We start from the raw sequence: 15592 nt of genomic DNA, 5'->3' as shown, positions 1-15592 counted from the left end.
GGGGTCTGGAAAGACCAAAGATCATAATAATGTGTCAATAAATGTGTGAAGAATGACTTCTTCGCGAATGAATTTCCCAGGGAAAATCTGCATGAACTTTCCAATTTTGCCTCATCTCTACTTTGAACAGTCCTCCAAGCTGTGCCTGGTGCCGCAGGTCAAGGACTCTACTGATTAATTGAAATTCTGGACTTCTTCCCTTCTTATCATCATCCATTGCACTATCATTCATAAACATATTTTCTGGAAAAATCCCTTTTACGTTTTAAACCACCAGTGCTGATTACCATTCATTATAATATACAGCCAGCCATGTCAGCTTCAAGTGTTCATTACTAGTATGAATGAGGAATATGAGCCCAGTCCACTCCCTCGTTCCTCAGAGGAGACCAGCAGCTGTCTGTGCAGCCGTCTGTAGACAGGTGCGGGATGTGCGACCGCCCGTGTGTATTTATAAACCTCCACAATTTATGAGGCTCTGCCCAATAAGACCCTTCTGAAACCTGTTACACAGCGAGCAGGCACAAACTACACTTCACCTGTGAGAGACAGAATCTTAAAGAAAAATCCAGAAAATCACACTGTATGATTTTTACATAATTAATTTGCATTTTATTTCATGAAATAAGTATTTGATACAATAGAAAAACAAAACTTAACATTTGGTACAGAAACCTTTGTTTGCAATTACGTTTCCTGTAGTTCTTGACCAGGTTTGCATACACTGCAGCAGGGATTTTGGCCCCCTCCCTCATACAGATCTTCTCCAGATCTTTCAGATTTCGGAGCTGTCGCTGGGCAACACTGAGTTTCAGCTCCCTCCAAAGATTTTCTGTTGGGTTCAGGAGACTGGCTAGGCCACTCCATGGCCTTGAAATGCTTCTCACAGAGCCACTCTTTAGTTTCCCTGGCTGTGTGTTTCTGGTTTTGTCATGCTGGAAGACCCAGCCACAACTCATCTGCAATGTTTTTAGTGAGAGAAGGAGGTTGTTGGCCAAAATCTCATTATACATGATCCCATCCTCCCTTCAATGCGGTGCAGTTGTCCTATCCCCTTTGCAGAAAAGCACCCCCAAAGTATCATGTTTCCCCCACCGTGCTTCACGGTTGGGATGGTATTCTTTGGGTTGTACTTATCCTTCTTCACCTCCAAACACCAGATGGTCATTGGCGAACTTCAAACGAGCCTGGACATGTGCTGGCGTGAGCAGGGGGACCTTGTGTGCCTTGCCAGATTTTAGTCCATGACGGTGTAGTGTGTTACTAACGGTAATGTTTGAGACTGTGGTCCCAGCTTTCTTCAGGCCATTGACCACGTCCTCCCATGTAGTTCTGGGCTGATTCGTGACCTTTCTCAGAATCATCGTTATCCCACGAGGTGAGATCTTGCATGGAGCTCCAGACTGAGGATGATTGACAGTCATCTTGAGTTCCTTCCATTTTCTAATAATTGTGCCAACAGTTGTTGCCTTCTCACCAAGCTGCTTGCCTATTGTCCTGTAACCCATCCCAGTCTTGTGCAGGTTTACAGTTTTGTTCCTGGTGTCCTCAGACAGCTCTTTGGTCTTGGCCATGGTGGAAAGGTTGGAGTGTGATTGATTGAGTGTGTGGACAGGTGTCTTTTATACAGGTAACGAGTTTAAACAGGTGCAAGTAATACAGGTAATGAGTGCAGAGTAGGAGCGCTTCTTAAAGGAAAACTAACAGGTCAGTGAGAGATAGAAGTCTTGCTGCTTGTAGGTGATCAAATACTTATTTCTTGCAATAAAATGCAAATTAATTATGTAAAAATCATACAATGTGATTTTCTGTTTTTTTATTTTTAGATTCTGTCTCTCACAGGTGAAGTGACCTACGATAAAAATGACCGACCTCTCCATTCTTTGTAGGTGAGAAAACTTGCAAAATCGGCAGTGTATCAAATACTTATTTTCCCCACATATTTAATAGTCAGGTTGAAGGGTTAATGCCCAGAATGAAAAAAATAATGAGCATTAACGCATTTCTTTAAGATGAGGTTAAAACTGGAAAAAAAAGTTAAGTAAATGTGGATAAGTAGCAATATCAGATGCAGCCCAAGGACAAGAGTGGCACTAATTTTGGAAAAATAAAAAATACAGACTCTATTATTTTCTATTTAATGATGTAAAAGCAGATTGAAATGGCAGTGCATACCAATGGGGACAAGCCAGAAGGGTGAAAAACTGATGAACCACTGCGTATCCTAATTGCTAGACCCCTAGTTACATAGTTACCTCATTTATGAAAACCGTCTAGCTTTTAAGGCCAGCACGCTAATTAGATAAAAGTTTTCCAAATGCGCCAATTTGGGCCAGATCGGCAGGCCATTTATTGGGTATGGGCCCTCACGACTCTCCCCTGACAGAAGATGTTGGGGAACGGAGGGATCTGGGACTGTTGAATTTCAAAGGTTGATCCTTTTCTCCTTGTTTGGGAGATTAGAGGTGTCTGGCAGTTGTCGATCACAGAGAACACGGGAGCACTCAAAATGGGAAAACAAATATGGGGCTCGTCATAAGGGGAGAGGAAATGGTAAAATATGGAGAAAGCTGGTCTTGTTTTCTCTGCCGGGGACTGGAAGTGATGAAGCCACATCCATTGAATCACTGGTCCACTGTGGTTTTGCTGGACAGGTGGGAGATTTGAGGGGTTGGATAACATTTTTTTTTTTACCATTATTGACCATCTCTTTAGTCAGTTTGGAGAAGGCCCTTTCCTGTTTCAGCATGACACAAAATGACCTCCATAAAGACATGATGGGACAAATTTTGTTTTGTAGTAACTCAAGCTCCATTATTTGGACTTCACACTCTTCAAGGTCAGGATCTCCAGTTCAGGGTCAACGATGGAGTTCTGCTTCATGAATGGTGTTTAAAGAATTCTAAAGGTTTCAGATGGTGTTGCAGTTGTGCAGTTCTGACTTCAACACCATCTGAAGCCTTTGGTATCATTCGAAACCGATCCTGAAGTAGCCCTCCATCCCCTATCTTGAATTGGAGTTCCAGACCTTGAAGATTCAGAAGTCCAAACAATGGAGCTACCGGAAAAGCCTTAAATCAGTCTTGCATATCATCTGGAACCAGGACCCACTATAGTACCAGAAACCCATCATGATTAATGAGTAGGATGAACACTAAAAGTCTGAAGGATGTAAGAGTCATGAAGAACAAGATATTTTTAGATGGTAATATTATGCAATGACTGTATAAAATATATTTTAGAAAGACTTGTATCCATCTCAATTTCTTTATCTGTAGACACATAATTTTTATTTTGTGATTATATGGTTGATACTGGTTTACGTGTCAGTTCACAGGATGTGTCTGCTTGACTCTTTCGATTTCCTTGAAGGCATGACACAGAGCAAACCAAAACCTGTAATGTCAACGTCTGGCGGATGAGCCACGCTAACACAGGAAAACCCCTATAAACAGCCTTTCGTGAGAGGCGGTATTTTGTGCCGCAGGTTTGGTAAAACACGTGTTCTTCAACACTGTGCATGCCAATATGTCATATTAACTTCTGCTGGTTTATTCGGCCAAGTTCATGGTTTCTGATGCCTTTGTGCCTAGAATTCAGTATCGAAATGTGCCCCAGTCAATGTTTCTATTAGCTTGATGTCCAGTCCTTGATGTCTATTTTTTTGTGACAAGCTCCTGGTGTCTAGTGGTAAAATGCTGCAATCCACTGTCTAGTGGTTTTGTGCTTGTGTCTACATGTTTAGCATCATGCAGGTGGTATACAGAAGTTTTAATCATCCAAGCAATAATACTGGTTTGTTGTTTCTTGGGGCTAGTATGTTAGTGTCCTGTACTTGGTGTTCGAGGAGTTAGGTGTCTGTTAGTATAGGCCTGTGGCGCCCCTGAGGGTTCGGTCGCCACAGAGGTACTGCATCTCACCCAGAGGTGTGGTATCTCACTCTCAGGTAAGGAAGGAGTACAGCTCAGGACCCTAACACCTGCATTCACTACGGGGTGGACAGGGTGAGATTGCTACTACGGGAGAGCACAGTCCCTGGTCCCTGGCTGGAGTGGGGGGCACCACCTAGAGAGGGGGAACTATGTAGTGGATGGGGTGGTGGACGTAGATCCTAGGAGCACATGTGTTGGCGCTATAAAAACAGGGAACCATCTTAGATCTGACTCGCCCCCTGGGCCGTGGGGCACTCGGATCCGGGCAATTAGGGAAACGGTGGGAGTAGTAGTGGCAACCCGGTTCCGTGGCTCAGGGTGGTCAGGCCAGTGGTAGTCCGTTATGTGCTATTGATAATGTCCGACTACGCCACCCGTGGATTTGCGGTCATTAGGTACCGCCGCTGCAAGGCAGACCGCTGGGGCTGATGAGGTGTGCAGCTGAGATGGTGTGACTCCTCACGGGAAGAGTGCAGCCCCAGGGCAGTGTAGTGGATGGTGGGAGTGATGGTGGTGAGAGTCCCAGTACCGGTAGTGCTGGAGGCGCGAAGGAGCACACAGACAATAGGTTGCAGTCCAGGGTCTTTACTGAAACAGGTAAACTGACCCATAAACAGTCCCAGCTAGGAGGGGACCTGGATGTCTGAGAGCAACGGGGAAATTGGCCCTGGTCAGGGTGAGGGTGTAGGCCTACCGTGCTTTCTGTGCTCCTTCTGGCTATCTCCTTGTTATAGGGTAACAGCCCACGTTTCCGAGCTTTCCGTGTATTCTCGCCTGTATGGCCTGCGACGTGGGTTCCTTTCTGCTCCCAGCCTTGTACGGCTTTACTGGTCCCTTCGGTTGTGGCAGGGCCTCCAGGCTTCTTAGGCCAAGGAATATACAGTCCCTTGCGGACTGGTTCTCTGCTGGGGGATGTGGAATCCTCCCAGCCTCAGACACCAAAGTCTGGTAAATGAAGTCCTCTATCTGCCAAGACAGGCTCTCTTCGCCTCTTGTCTCTGGCTTGTGGCTCTCCTCCTGCCACACTTCCTCTTAGGTGCAGTGCAACTGTCTGTCCCTGCTCTGCTCTGGGACAAGTCTCAGTGCTGAGACAGGCCATCAAGTTCTCTCTAACCCTGCCCCCAGCACCAGCTTTTATAGGGGCAGCCTGCTCCCCCTACTGGCCTGAGACAGGAGGCATTGCATGCTAATGTTCCCCTGACTAGAGAACCTCCCCCTTGCTCTCAGACACAGCTTTAATTACACTTATGGCATCCAGGCCAGGGTGACACAGATCCATGTGGAGTTCCAGTCAGACAGTGAGAGGAGGAAGGTGACAGGAGCAGAGGCTCTGCACGAGCTCTGCTCCGGAGGCGGGCCTAGCACTGAGGCCCAAGTCTGAGAGGAGAGGGAGCAGGATGGCTCCAGGAATGAGGAGAGAAGGGACCCTAGGGGTACGGGCCGTGCAGCAAGCCACCCGTACGCCCGCTGCTACCAGGAGGTAGGGGGGTCAGGCCAGATAAGGGGAACCGGTCCCTCAACTAGTGAAGAAAACTACTAAGGCTCAACTAGAAACCGGAGGCTGCAGCACTTTATGTACTGTAAGCCAGAAGTCCACGCCAGCTTCACTAAGAAGGTAGCCACATAGGACCCAGGGGACGGAACACACGTCGCCCGCCAAGGCCCGAGGGTACCGGATGGAAGGGTCGCTAGGTGTGAGGTCAGGGAGAAGGCCAGAGAAAGGACACATAGAAAGGGGTCCTGTTAAGTGCTCTGGAAATACCTGAGGGTGGACTGAGCCCCTCACTGAGTATGCACAGCACGACGGGGGAGATTGCTTTGGTACCTGTAATCTGGATTGCACCAACCGTGAGTAAAGACCCTGGGACTGCACTATCTTGTCTCTGTGTTCCTTGCTGCTCCAGCACTCACTGTACTGGAACGCCCTGCACAACCACCATCATTCACGCACACTGCCCTGAAGCTACACTCTTCCTGTGGGGAGTTATACTACCCTTGCTGCTATACCACAGGCTTCAAAGGACTGTTCCGCAGTGGCGGTCTCTGTTAACCGCACTCCACAGGTGGCGTAGTCGGACATTTACACCCATACAAATAAATACGCCTTGTATTGACTGCCCTGGGTCACGGACCGGGTCACTGCCACCGTGACTACAACCCCCAGTGTCTACCGACCCGGCTCCGAGTACCCGACGGCCCAGGGGGCGCGTGAGGTCATCAATCCCTGGTGTGTAGCATTTTTTGCTTCTTGCAACGACATCCATTGAATTAGTTACTTGTTTTTTTCTGTATTGGAATCCCTGCACCACTCCTCCGGGTTATGCCATGCAGTGTTCCCTGCACCACTCCTCCGTGTTATGCCATGCAGTGTTCCCTGCACCACTCCTCTGTGTTATGCCATGCTGTGTTCCCTGCACCACACCTCCGTGTTATGCCATGCTGTGTTCCCTGCACCACTCCTCCGTGTTAGGCAATGCAGTGTTCCCTGGACCACTCCTCCGTGTTATACCATGCAGTGTTCCCTGCACCACTCCTCCATGTTATGCCATGCTGTGTTCCGTGCACCACTCCTCCGTGTTATGCCATGCTGTGTTCCCTGCACCACTCCTCTGTGTTATGCCATGCTGTGTTCCCTGCACCACTCCTCCGTGTTATGCCATGCAGTGTTCCCTGGACCACTCCTCCGTGTTATACCATGCAGTGTTCCCTGCACCACTCCTCCGTGTTATGCCATGCTGTGTTCCGTGCACCACTCCTCCGTGTTATGCCATGCAGTGTTCCCTGCACCACTCCTCCCTGTTATGCCATGCAGTGTTCCCTGCACCACTCCTCCATGTTATGCCATGCTGTGCTCCCTGCACCACTCCTCCGTGTTATGCCATGCAGTGTTCCCTGTACCACTCCTCCGTGTTAAGCCATGCTGTGTTCCCTGGACCACTCCTCCGTGTTAAGCCATGCTGTGTTCCCTGCACCACTCCTCCGTGTTATGCCATGCTGTGTTCCCTGCACCACTCCTCCATGTTATACCATGCTGTGTTCCCTGCACCACTCCTCCGTGTTATGCCATGCTGTGTTCCCTGCACCACTCCTCCGTGCTATGCCATGCTGTGTTCCCTGCACCACTCCTCCGTGTTATGCCATGCTGTGTTCCCTGCACCACTCCTCCGTGTTATGTCATGCTGTGTTCCCTGCACCACTCCTCCATGTTATGCCATGCTGTGTTCCCTGCACCACTCCTCCGTGTTATGCCATGCTGTGTTCCCTGCACCACTCCTCCGGGTTATGCCATGCTGTGTTCCCTGCACCACTCCTCCATGTTATGCCATGCTGTGTTCCCTGCACCACTCCTCCGTGTTATGCCATGCTGTGTTTCCTGCACCACTCCTCCATGTTATACCATGCTGTGTTCCCTGCACCACTCCTCCATGTTATGTCATGCTGTGTTCCCTGCACCACTCCTCCATATTATACCATGCTGTGTTCCTTGCACCACTCCTCCATGTTATGTCATGCTGTGTTCCCTGCACCACTCCTCCATGTTATACCATGCTGTGTTCCCTGCACCACTCCTCTGTGTTATTCCAATGCTGTGCTCCCTGCAACACTCCTCTGTGTTATGCCATGCTGTGTTCCCTGCACCACTCCTCTGTGTTATGCCATGCTCTGTTCCCTGCACAACTCCTCCATGTTATACCATGCTGTGTTCCCTGCACCACTCCTCTGTGTTATGCCATGCTGTGTTCCCTGCACCACTCCAGGGTGAAAACCAGGGATTGAAGCTTGAAGAGGACAATTTGCATATTCCAGGTGCCTTCTGGGAAAAGCAAAGAGTCTCCTTCAGCTAGAAGATCGTTGGGTACAGCCGGGACCAGCTGCTTGGAAAGCATCGCCAAACCAGGGATTGAAGCTTGAAGAGGACAATTTGCATATTCCAGGTGCCTTCTGGGAAAAGCGAAGAGTCTCCTTCAGCTAGAAGATTGTTGGGTACAGCCGGGACCAGCTGCTTGGAAAGCATCGCCAAACCAGGGATTGAAGCTTATAGAGGACAATTTGCATATTCCAGGTGCCTTCTGGGAAAAGCAAAGAGTCGCCTTCAGCTAGAAGATCGTTGGGTACAGCCGGGACCAGCTGCTTGGAAAGCATCGCCAAACCGCGCGCCTGATGGCGCGTGAATTTGTTTAATTTGTTTATCCTAGGGTATCACAAGAAAGAAGACAGATATCAAGTCAGCAGGGACAAGGAGCAGCATGGCAGATGTGACAACCTACATGGTGAGCTGCCGCATGTGCTACATGTTCACAGATCGACCAGAAGCTGAAACCAACTTCACCTGCCAGAAGTGTAGACTACTGGCTCTTTTAGAAGAAAAGGTGCGGGGACTGGAAGAAAGAATTGCGACATTAAAACTCATCAAGGAAAATGAAGACTTCCTGGACAGAACAGAAGCGTCACTACTGGTCAAGGAAAGTGAAGGAAGCGTCAGAGAACCTCCAGAGGCAGACAAGTGGAGGCAAGTGACCAAAAGAAGCAAGAAGACCATGGAGACACCACCAACCACACAACTGAGAAACAGATTCCAAGGACTTGTGGAGGACAAAGATGGCACACCTAATGATGAGGAACTACCAGCACGCAAAAAAGAAAAGAGCACCCAGAAACACCCAGAAGCGACAAGAAAAAGGACAGCCAAGAAGGGAAGAAGAGTGGTGGTGGTGGGAGACTCACTACTGAGAGGAACAGAAGCAGCTATCTGCAGACCGGACATAACCGCAAGAGAAGTATGCTGCCTCCCAGGTGCAAAGATCAAGGATGTTACCGATAGGATACCGAAGCTCATCAGTTCCAAGGATGTCCACCCATTTCTTCTGATACATGTTGGCACCAATGACACGGCAAAGAAGGACCTACCGACAATCTGCAAGGACTTTGAAGCATTGGGGAAGAAAGTAAAAGAACTGGATGCGCAGGTAGTTTTTTCTTCTATCCTTCCAGTAGACGGGCATGGCGTCAGGAGATGGAACAGGATCCTTGATGTGAACAACTGGCTGAGACGATGGTGCAGACAACAAGGATTTGGATTCCTGGACCACGGTGTGAATTTCCTCTATGACGGACTCCTTGCCAGAGACGGACTACACCTCAACAAACCTGGGAAACACACATTCGCCAGGAGACTCGCAACACTCATCAGGAGGGCGTTAAACTAGAAGAAGAGGGGATGGGAAGAAAAACGCCGGACACGAACATGCAACCAGAGAACATACTAATGAAAGATATGAAGTACGGCAAAGAAGGTCCAAGACAAGATACTTGGAAGGGAGGTAAGAAAATTTCTAATACAATCCACAGGGAGAAGATTGGAACAAAACAAAATCGTGTAAACTGCGTGCTAGCAAATAACAGGAGCCTGACAAACAAGATGGATGAACTGGAAGCAGAAATATCTACAGGTAACTATGACATAGTGGGAATAACCGAGACATGGTTAGATGAAAGCTATGACTGGGCAGTTAACTTACAGGGTTACAGTCTGTTTAGAAGGGATCGAAGAAATCGGAAAGGGGGTGGAGTCTGTCTATATGTAAAGACGTGTCTAAAGCCTACAATACGGGAGGATGTATGGGAGGGAAATGAGGAGGTCGAGTCCTTATGGGTGGAGATACATGGGGCAAAAAACAATAATAAAATTATCATAGGAGTCTGTTATAAACCACCAAATATAGCAGAAGCCACGGAAAGTCTATTAATGAGACAAATAGACGAAGTAGCAAAAAATAACGAGGTGATTATTATGGGGGACTTCAACTACCCCGATATAGACTGGGAAACCGAAAGCTGTAGATCTCAGAAAGGAAACAGGTTTCTGTCAATTATCAAAGACAATTATTTGTCACAACTTGTGCAGGAACCAACTACAGGGACGGCCCTTTTAGACTTAATATTAACTAACAGGCCAGACAGAATAACTGAGGTGCAGGTCGGGGGTCACCTGGGAAATAGTGACCACAACATTATACAATTCCACATGTGCTTCAGTAGGTGCCCAGCAAGGGAGTCACAAAAACACTGAACTTCAGGAGGGCAAAGTTTGATCAGCTAAGAGATGCCCTTCACCTTATAGACTGGGATAGTATCTTCAGTAATAGGAGCACGGATAGAAAATGGGAAATTTTCAAAACAGTCCTACATAGTCACTGTAGAAGGTACATACCTTATGGGAATAAAAGGGCTAGAAATAGGAGGAAGCCAATGTGGCTAAATAATGAAGTCAAGAGGGCAATGAAAAACAAAAAAAGGGCTTTCGGTAAACTTAAACAAGAAGGCAGCGAGGAAGCGCTAATATCTTATAGGGAAAAAAACAAAATCTGTAAGAAACAAATAAGAATAGCAAAAGAGGAGACAGAGAGACTAATTGCCAAGGAAAGTAAAACGAATCCCAAACTGTTCTTTAACTATATAAACAGTAAAAGGATTAAAACTGATGGCGTTGGCCCATTGAAAAATAACCAGGGTAAAATCATAGAGGGTGATGAGGGTAAAGCAAACCTACTCAATAGCTTCTTCTCCACTGTTTTCACAAAAGAAAACAATTTATCGGAGGAAATGCAGAGTGATAAAGTAAACCCTCCGCTAAATATCACCCACCTAACCCAGGAGGAAGTTCAGAAACGCCTAAATAATATCAAAATAGACAAGTCACCAGGCCCAGATGACATACACCCCCGGGTACTAAAAGAATTAAGTAATGTGATAGACAGACCGCTGTATCTTATATTCAAGCACTCTTTATGGACAGGGACTGTCCCACTAGACTGGCGCCAAGCAAATGTGGTACCAATATTCAAAAAGGGGTCTAAAAGTGACCCTGGGAACTATAGACCAGTCAGCTTAACGTCTGTTGTGGGTAAATTGTTTGAAGGATTTCTTAGAGATGCTATTGTAGAATATCTTAATGATAATAACTGTCTAACGCCATATCAACATGGATTCATGAGAGATCGCTCCTGCCAAACAAACCTGATGGCCTTCTACGAGGAGGTGAGCTCACAGCTGGACCGGGGAGAGTCAGTGGATGTTGTATACCTTGACTTCTCCAAAGCGTTTGATACCGTGCCACACAAAAGGTTGGTTTATAAAATGAGAATGCTTGGTCTGGGGGATAATGTGTGCAAGTGGGTAAATAGCTGGCTGAGTGATAGAAAGCAGAGGGTGGTTATCAATGGAGTAAGCTCAGGGGGTGTCAGGGTTACTAGCGGGGTGCCTCAAGGGTCTGTCTTGGGCCCTATATTATTTAATATATTTATTAATGATCTAGTGGAAGGGTTGCATAGTAAAATAGCAATATTTGCAGATGATACTAAACTTTGTAAAGTAGTTAATACAGATGAGGATAGGGCACAGCTACAGGAGGATTTAGATAAATTGGGGAGTTGGGCCAAAAAATGGCAAATGGGGTTCAATGCCGATAAATGTAAGGTCATGCACATGGGAAAGAAAAACAGCAGTCACCCATATTAAATGGGAAACCGATGGGGAAATCTGACATGGAGAAGGACCTGGGCGTCTTGGTTAATAGCAAATTAAATTGGAGTGCCCAGTGTCAGGCAGCAGCTGCGAAGGCAAATAGAGTCATGGCATGCATCAGAAGAGGAATAGGGGCGTATGATGAGAACATTGTTCTTCCTCTGTATAAAGCGCTGGTAAGGCCGCACTTAGAATATTGTGCACAGTTCTGGGCTCCGGTGCTCAGGAAAGACATATTGGAGCTAGAGAGGGTACAAAGGAGGGCGACTAAGGTAATACAGGGAATGGAGGGACTAGAATACCCAGAGAGGTTGTCAAAATTGGGCCTATTTACGTTGGAAAAGAGAAGGCTTAGGGGAGACTTCATAAACATGTATAAATACATCAGGGGGTAGTACAGAGATCTCTCCCATGACCTGTTTATACCAAGGATGGTGACAAAGACGAGGGGGCACACTATGCGTCTGGAGGAAAGGAGGTTCCTGCACCAGCATAGAAGGGGATTCTTTACGGTCAGAGCCGTGAGACTCTGGAACTCTCTGGGAGAGGAAGTGGTGATGTCCAACTCACTTAATGAGTTCAAGAGAGGCCTGGACGCCTTTCTTGAGAACAATAAAATTACATCTTATGCTTAGTTAATTAATCCAGGGATTTAATCTGACTGCCAGATTGGTGTCGGGAAGTGAATTTTTCCTCAATGATGTAAATTGGCCTATACCGCATGGTTTTTTGTTGCCTTCCCCTGGATCAACGCTGCGGAATAGCTGCAGTGCACAAGAAATAGGCTGAACTGGATGGACGATTGTCTTTTTTCAGCCTTATAAACTATGTAACTATGTAACTCCTCTGTGTTATGCCATGCTGTGTTCCCTGCACCACTCCTCCATGTTATACCATGCTGTGTTCCCTGCACCACTCCTCCATGTTATGTCATGCTGTGTTCCCTGCACCACTCCTCCATGTTATGTCATGCTGTGTTCCCTGTACCACTCCTCCATGTTATGTCATGCTGTGTTCCCTGCACCACTCCTCCATATTATACGATGCTGTGTTCCCTGCACCACTCCTCCATGTTATGTCATGCTGTGTTCCCTGCACCACTCCTCCATGTTATACCATGCTGTGTTCCCTGCACCACTCCTCTGTGTTATGCCATGCTGTGTTCCCTGCACCACTCCTCTGTGTTATGCCATGCTGTGTTCCCTGCACCACTCCTCTGTGTTATGCCATGCTGTGTTCCCTGCACCACTCCTCTGTGTTATGCCATGCTGTGTTCCCTGCACCACTCCTCCATGTTATACCATGCTGTGTTCCCTGCACCACTCCTCTGTGTTATGCCATGCTGTGTTCCCTGCACCTCTCCTCTGTGTTATGCCATGCTGTGTTCCCTGCACCACTCCTCCATGTTATACCATGCTGTGATCCTTGCACCACCCCTCCATGTTATGTCATGCTGTGTTCCCTGCACCACTCCTCCATATTATACCATGCTGTGTTCCCTGCACCTCTCCTCCATGTTATGTCATGCTGTGTTCAATGCACCACTCCTCCATGTTATGCCATGCTGTGTTCCCTGCACCATTCCTCCATGTTATGCCATGCCGTGTTCCCTGCACCACTCCTCCGTGTTATGCCATGCTGTGTTCCCTGCACCACTCCTCCATGTTATGCCATGCTGTGTTCCCTGCACCACTCCTCCGTGTTATGCCATGCTGTGTTCCCTGCACCACTCCTCCATGTTATGCCATGCTGTGTTCCCTGCACCACTCCTCTGTGCTATGCCATGCTGTATTCCCTGCACCACTCCTCCATGTTATGCCATGCTGTGTTCCCTGCACCACTCCTCTGTGTTATGCCATACTGTGTTCCCTGCACCTCTCCTCCATGTTATGCCCTGCTGTGTTCCCTGCACTTCTCCTCCATGTTATGCCATGCTGTGTTCCCTGCACCACTCCTCTGTGTTATGCCATACTGTGTTCCCTGCACCACTCCTCTGTGTTATGCCATGCTGTATTCCCTGCACCACTCCTCCATGTTATGCCATGCAGTGTTCCCTGCACCACTCCTCCATGTTATGCCATGCAGTGTTCCCTGCACCACTCCTCTGTGTTATGCCATGCTGTATTCCCTGCACCACTCCTCCATGTTATGCCATGCTGTGTTCCCTGCACCACTCCTCCATGTTATGCCATACTGTGTTCCCTGCACCTCTCCTCCATGTTATGCCATGCTGTGTTCCCTGCACCACTCCTCTGTTTTATGCCATACTGTGTTCCCTGCACCTCTCCTCCATGTTATGCCATGCTGTGTTCCCTGCACCACTCCTCCGTGTTATGATATGCTGTGTTCCCTGCACCACTCCTCCGTGTTATGCCATGCTGTGTTCCCTGCACCACTCCTCCATGTTATGCCATGCTGTGTTCCCTGCACCACTCCTCTGTGTTATGCCATACTGTGTTCCCTGCAACTCTCCTCCATGTTATGCCATGCTGTGTTCCCTGCACCACTCCTCCATGTTATGCCATGCAGTGTTCCCTGCACCACTCCTCTGTGTTATGCCATGCTGTATTCCCTGCACCACTCCTCCATGTTATGCCATGCTGTGTTCCCTGCACCACTCCTCCATGTTATGCTATACTGTGTTCCCTGCACCTCTCCTCCATGTTATGCCATGCTGTGTTCCCTGCACCACTCCTCTGTGTTATGCCATACTGTGTTCCCTGCACCTCTCCTCCATGTTATGCCATGCTGTGTTCCCTGCACCACTCCTCCGTGTTATGCTATGCTCTGTTCCCTGCACCACTCCTCCGTGTTATGCCATGCTGTGTTCCCTGCACCACTCCTCCATGTTATGCCATGCTGTGTTCCCTGCACCACTCCTCTGTGTTATGCCATAATGTGTTCCCTGCAACTCTCCTCCATGTTATGCCATGCTGTGTTCCCTGCACCACTCCTCCATGTTATGCTATGCTGTGTTCCCTGCACCACTCCTCTGTGTTATGCCATACTGTGTTCCCTGCACCACACCTCTGTGTTATGCCATGTTGTATTCCCTGCACCACTCCTCCATGTTATGCCATGCAGTGTTCCCTGCACCACTCCTCTGTGTTATGCCATGCTGTATTCCCTGCACCACTCCTCCATGTTATACCATGCTGTGTTCCCTGCACCACTCCTCCATGTTATGTCATGCTGTGTTCCCTGCACCACTCCTCCATGTTATGTCATGCTGTGTTCCCTGTACCACTCCTCCATGTTATGTCATGCTGTGTTCCCTGCACCACTCCTCCATATTATACGATGCTGTGTTCCCTGCACCACTCCTCCATGTTATGTCATGCTGTGTTCCCTGCACCACTCCTCCATGTTATACCATGCTGTGTTCCCTGCACCACTCCTCTGTGTTATGCCATGCTGTGTTCCCTGCACCACTCCTCTGTGTTATGCCATGCTGTGTTCCCTGCACCACTCCTCTGTGTTATGCCATGCTGTGTTCCCTGCACCACTCCTCTGTGATATGCCATGCTGTGTTCCCTGCACCACTCCTCCATGTTATACCATGCTGTGTTCCCTGCACCACTCCTCTGTGTTATGCCATGCTGTGTTCCCTGCACCTCTCCTCTGTGTTATGCCATGCTGTGTTCCCTGCACCACTCCTCCATGTTATACCATGCTGTGATCCTTGCACCACTCCTCCATGTTATGTCATGCTGTGTTCCCTGCACCACTCCTCCATATTATACCATGCTGTGTTCCCTGCACCTCTCCTCCATGTTATGTCATGCTGTGTTCCCTGCACCATTCCTCCATGTTATGCCATGCCGTGTTCCCTGCACCACTCCTCCGTGTTATGCCATGCTGTGTTCCCTGCATCACTCCTCCATGTTATGCCATGCTGTGTTCCCTGCACCACTCCTCCGTGTTATGCCATGCTGTGTTCCCTGCACCACTCCTCCATGTTATGCCATACTGTGTTCCCTGCACCACTCCTCTGTGTTATGCCATGCTGTATTCCCTGCACCACTCCTCCATGTTATGCCATGCTGTGTTCCCTGCACCACTCCTCTGTGTTATGCCATACTGTGTTCCCTGCACCTCTCCTCCATGTTATGCCATGCTGTGTTCCCTGCACCACT

The sequence above is a fragment of the Phyllobates terribilis genome, unplaced genomic scaffold, assembly GCF_046119375.1.
Source record: "Phyllobates terribilis strain yellow unplaced genomic scaffold, ASM4611937v1 Scaffold_11__3_contigs__length_659146591, whole genome shotgun sequence".
NCBI lineage: Eukaryota > Metazoa > Chordata > Amphibia > Anura > Dendrobatidae > Phyllobates > Phyllobates terribilis.
This window is presented reverse-complemented; position numbering follows the sequence as displayed.